Source organism: Chrysochloris asiatica, unplaced genomic scaffold (genome assembly GCF_000296735.1).
Source record: "Chrysochloris asiatica unplaced genomic scaffold, ChrAsi1.0 scaffold00170, whole genome shotgun sequence".
NCBI classification, from domain to species: domain Eukaryota; kingdom Metazoa; phylum Chordata; class Mammalia; order Afrosoricida; family Chrysochloridae; genus Chrysochloris; species Chrysochloris asiatica.
In genome coordinates this window covers 3,304,471-3,310,907 of record NW_006408688.1, presented here as the reverse complement: position 1 = coordinate 3,310,907, position 6,437 = coordinate 3,304,471, and positions in this window count along the sequence as shown.

The window sequence follows — 6,437 nt, the reverse complement described above, 5'->3', positions numbered from 1 at the left end:
GGTTCTGACCACTTAGCACCAAAATGCCACAGAGTAGAGTCTGTGCTGGGGATGGATTAATGTGGGAGCCTACCATCCCTGGATCACCAAGGGAGTGTGAGGAAAAAGTAGGAATCATACATTTTCCATCAACTGTGTAAATCTGCTTGGCCGGGACACGTTCTGTTGTTAAAACTTCTCACAAGATTGTTGTGCCATGTCAGGCTGACCATTTACCATCAGTCTATCTGTCCCTTGCTGTCCCTTCTCAGCTTCTCCCAGTTAGCACTCAATTCTTCCAAAGTTCAGGCTTACCTAATATTAATCTGTGTCTGTTTCATTTGGTCTCTCATATCACTGTTGTAGAGGGTCCATGTAGTATGTCTGCCCAGTCCACCATCTTGCCAGAAGTAAGCGTCAAGGTTTGCCTTTCATATCTAAGATCTTCTAAGAACTATCAGTCTAACAACATGTTCAACAAACAATAGAGTTGCTCCTTCAAGGCCAACAATAATATGAAGAACTGCCCACCCATGATAACTATTTTGACCAAACTCAACTTTACAATGACTCTTACTGTGTCCCTAATAGTGTTCAAGGGCAGAATTTGTCAGTTTTTCATTTCTTATACTTTTTCTTGGCCTGATGAGACTTTAGTCAGGCTTCTCAATCTCTATAGACTCCTAAAGTTTGACTTGTCCAAATCCTAAACAAGCAATAAAATAAAGAACATGTCTCCTTAACAACTTATCCTGAAAATTGATTGACCATTGTGAAAAAACATTTCCCGTTAGACAAGTCTGCTATGCTATCTCTGCCTTAATAGCCCAATTTCTATTTCAAAGTTTTTGATAATTTTGTTTATTGTTATTGTTAAATGATTCTCACTCATAACAACTCAATGTGTACAAAGTAGAACTGCTTTACATGACTTTCAAGACTGTGACCTTTGCAAAACAAATCTGCACCACATCTGTCTTATGAGGTACTTCTGGATGGAATCGAAATGCCAAGCTTTCAACTTGTAATTGAGCACTTAACTGAACCACTTAGTCAGGATGGTTCAGTTTACTTACCCCACTCTACACTGAAGAAGCTTTGGTTTTTGTTCGATTTTGAGATACACATCCATCCATCCTGAGAAATGAATGTTTTCCCATATGTAATAATAGTCTTTTGAATCAGAATTAACTCCATGGCAAAAGGTTTTTCATTTGTTTTTAATCTAAGTTTATATTTGTTTTTATTTGGTACATTTTAATCTTCAAGATCAAAAAGATATTTTATTCAGGGACAGATATTGCCTCAGCTATTGACAGAAATAAGTTCTCATTTCTTATTTCTTATTTCTTATTTCGAAAAAGACATCCTAAAATGCTTACATTATATATAGCAAATATATATAAACAGAAGTTGCTATCAAGTTGATTATTACTCACGCAACCCCTTTTATGTCAGAGTAGAACTGTGCTTAATAGAGTTTCAATGGCTGACTATTGCCAGGGTTTGCTTCCAAGATGCCTCTGATGGACTCGAACCTCTAACCTTTTTTTTTTTTGCACCATGCAATGATAGTGATATAAACATTAAAGATACCCAAAAAGTTACCATACAATCTACTCAGAAAAAAAAAAAAAAAAAAAGAGGAAAAATAAAGGCCACTTTCCTATAACATTTTTTTTTTTTTCTTGAAGGGAGAAATATTTATCAGAAATTTTATTGCCACACTTAAAACATCTAGGCTCTGTGGTCTACTTGTGTGAGACAGAAGGCCTCAAGTAGATTAATACCACTTATTTTACAGATTTACAAAACAAGCTTGACTCTTTTGGCAGTGAGTAATTAGACCTATTATTTTCACCAAAACTATATGTGAAGAAGTGGATGTGCCAATGGATTCTCCATGTTCAGACAAGAAAAGAATCATAGTATTTAAAAATAACACAAAAACAAAACCATTGGGGACATTTATTGTTGGCTTCACGTTTAAAAGAAGCTCCTACTAAAAGTCATTGTGTGTGTGTATGTGTGTCTCCTACATATATGCACATTTATGTTATTGCTGTTAAGTGCCATTGAGTTGGTTCCAAGTCAGTGACCCTTTATGTGTTTTTCAAGGCTATAAATCTTTACAGGACCAGGAACTCTTACATTTATCTCAATTAGAGGCTAATGGACTGGAACTACCAACTTTGTGGTTAGAAATACAGAGCTTATCCTACAGATGCATAGTGATTTCCCTCAAATAAAAATTTATATTATATATATATAGTTTCTCCAGAGGAGGCCAAACAATAGCCAACATATGGTGAAATTAATAAAGCATCACATTTATTGTGTCTGATTGAATTTTAATGGAGCTGATAATCTAATTTGACAACTTGCTGAATTATTGTCAGATATATTGAACAATCTCTTCTCATTATTTATGACAGCTAGTTAAGAGCTACAAATTATGGGCTATGTAGGAGTTGAGTGTGTTATAAAAACTGCGTGACATATACTTGAGGAAAGGAAGGAACTCTGTTCTTAAGTGATCTCTGTAAAATCATTCACAAATAACATCTACACAGCCTCTTTATCCTAGTCAGAACAGTTACATAAACAAGAAACTATATGTATAGGACTCTTCTCCCATTTTTTATTGATTTTATTATTCAAATTTTTAATCAACCTTTAAGACCCAGTTTCTTACAACCTTGACTAACTACTCAGCACAAATACCATTGTAACAATAATCGTTTATTGATTGGTGGCTTCGTAAATTGTGGTTCTTATTAAATGATGTTGTCATTGCTGCTAAGTGTCATCAAATTTGTTCTGACCCATAGTGACCTCCTACAAGGGTTTCCGAGGAGTGGCTAGAGGGCTTGAGCTGCTGACCTGAGCTTCAAACTTACCTTCCAATCTAACACATTATCCTGCAGCATTACACCAGGACTCCCTTATTAAATGATAATATTTATATTATTTTTTGTTATTAAAGAGAATGACTAATTGGCTAAATCTTTCTTTAAAGTAGTTTATATTGTGGTAACAACATGGTTGTTGTTGTTGTTAAGTGCTGTTGAGTTGGTTCCGACCCATAGCGACCCTGTATAGGGTTTCCAAGGAGCAGCTGGTGAGTTTCAACTGCTGACCTTACAGTTCAAATGACCTTGCAGTCTGGTGCATTAACCCACAATGTCACACCATGACTACAACAACATCAATACATTGTAAACATATGTTGTATGTGTATCTATGCCTACACATGAAGGGGTCTTTTAAAAAGTTCACAGAAAAATTCCATAATTTTTCAATTCAATTTTTCCATGGATTTTTTTTGGAAGTCTCCTCATATACACAAGCACACACACACACAGAGGCAGACACACACATATAGCAGAAATCCCTGGGTAGCACACATTCTTAAGGACTCAACTGCTGAACGGTTGCAAGTTTGAACTCATCTAGTGTACAGAGTCGAAACTCATCTAGTGTACAAATAGATCAAAACTGACTCCATGGCACACAGCAACAGCAACAACAGTGGCACCTCAGAAAACAGGTCTGGTGATCTGCTTCTCCATGAATCAAAATGGGCTCTACAGCAATTCACAGCATATATGTAGCATTGTCAGCTTAGACAATACACAGACAATTGCTAATTAGCGAAATGTTTAGAGAAAAAAGGAGGAGAGAGCACTGTCTACAATAATATCAGAAATAACTGCTGTTTCAATGTTTTTCATAGACTTTCATAATTTTTGTATGGAATTATGTCTTATAAACCTTCATATATCATTTTATCTAGCCCTTTACCACTTATATTATTGTACATATTTTCTGAAGTCATGAAACTGATAACTCAATAAGAGGGTTTTTAAATTAAATAATGATTTTTGATCTTGAATCTAAAATGTAAAGAACTTCAAATTGTTTTTCCTGTCCTTAAAGCAACATAAAAGTATGATAAACTGATAATCAAATATTTTTGTTCCACATATTTGAGAATTTAGTTTGCAGAGAAAGCTGTCATTCTCAAATCAGAGAGATCTGCTTACCTCGACTAAGATACTATAAACTGATGTTGTTGTCAGGTGCCATCGAGTCAGAACCGACTCATAGCAACTCCATGCCCAGCAGAACGAAACAATATCCAATCCTGGGCCAACCTCACTACCGCCACCACAAATAAATTATAATGTTTATTAATTACAGGGGGCATCTGATGAACTAATGTGTGAGTCAAAAACTCTTTGTGGTTCAGAGCCTAAAGGTAACCTTCACATTTGTGTCCTTAACATCAAGCAGTACAGATTTGGTCTCATGATGAAAATTTCAAAAAGATTTCCTATTAATCCTACAAGAAGGCAAAATACTAATCATTATGAAATAGGTCCACAGAGTACTCCATAGCGAATAACTATTTGCTATGAGGAAAAGAATTATTCGTTAATTAAATTAGAGCATTTTTCTAGTAAGGCAGACAGCATCCCTCCAACCTTCATTCCCCCACTACTCCTGACTTCCTATCCCCTGTAATGAATGTGACTTTCCATTTGAAAGTTAATTTTTTGTTGCTTATTGTGTTCTAAGATATGTTGTTTTCTTTTGAAACTTCAAACATTACACTCGAGTCCACTCTTGGTGATTAGCTACTTTAATTTTTTTTATATTTATTTTTCTTGGTTTTTTTGAGCTTCAAGATTTATGTAGGTTCGATGTCAGCCACTCTATGTAGAAATTTTTATGTCATTGTTTTTTCAAATATTTTCTCTTTCTACACTATCACCAAATCTGTTCTCCTCTTTTATAAGATACTATTGGTGTGGCACTGTGGGTTAGTGTGCTGGACTGAAAAGTTGGTCTGAACCCCAAGACCAGCGACTGAAGCTCACCAGCCCTTCCTAGGAAACCATATACAGAGTAGCTATGAGTTTGAACAGAATCGACAGCACTTAACAACAACAACAACAACTCTGATAGAGTTCTGGTGTGGTACTGTAGGATAAACACTGCTAAAGGCAAGGTCGGTGGTTCAAATCCAACAACTGCTCCTGAAAAATCATATACAAGTTCTATATGAGTCAAAACTGACGGCTCAGCATTTAAAAATAGCAACAAAAATTCTGATGGGATTAAGACACACATTGCTCTGATTTCTCAGAAGAAACCAAGCAGGCAAGAAGGTACTAGAATCACATCCATAAATCCACCAAGTAAAGAATTACTAACCAAGAATCATATATACAGAAAAATTATTTTTCAAATAAAATAGTAAAACCAGGATAGTCCCAGTTAGCAGAAATTAAGGGAATTTTCAAAAACCAGACCAACCTTACAAGAAGTACTAATCGGACTTCTTTGAAGAGAACCAACAACAGTAGACAGCAACCTGAGATTAACATACATGACAACACTGCTGAGAGGTTAACCCCAGAAGTTAACCCAAGTATAGTTGTATCCAAAGGTTACACAAACCTACAAGAATGAAAATAAGGAGTCAGAGATACCATTTTGTAACAAAAACAACAAAGTAAAAAGAAGGAAGGTTATAGTTACAAAACTTCCAAATAGATAGCAAGTTAAGTAGATGTCAAGATAAAACAGACTGCTTTAAATTTGAATAGAAATAAACACACTTTACTTAGATGAAGAGAAAGGAAATGCACAAAAAAAGAGAAGTTGATAAAAATGATGGACCCAGGGGAGGCATCTGGGAGGCATTAAAGAGTTAAAGGCAACAGAGGTAAATACTTTCATATGCATATCCTGCAATAACTGTGATCTACAAATAGATGCATGAATAGACAATCTGAAAGGGTGTGGGAAAGAGAGTGGTAATACACCCACAAACATATATAGGTTTGAAAAAGGATCTTTGTACACAGGTATTTGCCTTTGTTGTAAATATATCTAAGACTGTAATATAGCATACAGGTGACAAAGTTACAAAAACGTCTTAGACATAACTAAGCACCTTGAGAAAATGAGTCGCTGGGTTTAAGAAAACACTTAAATCAGCTGGTGTAAACATATGCCACAAAGACAATGTTCTCTATGCTACTTGGGTGAATATAGATTGGAGTTTTAAAAGCTCATAGCAGACTTCTAAGCACAACTATTGGATTCTTACTGTGCAGAAGAAAAAAGAGTAATGAAAATCAAAGACAGACAGAAACATTATTCCAGTAGACTAATGGACCACAGGACTTTTTAAAAACTCTGAGACCAGAAAAACTACACGATTGCTTGCTCTTTAAGTGATCACATTAGAAGGTCCTGGAAGAGTGGGAGAAAATGTGGAACAAAATTCAAAATCATAAAAAAAAAAGCAAACTGGTTGGATAGAGATTGGTGGAGTGCCCAAGATTATGACACTAAACTATCCTTCAGGTCTTGAACTGAACTCATTAAGTTGGCTCAATTTTCAACCAAACAATGGACAGACATAAACTATAAGGAGAAGGATA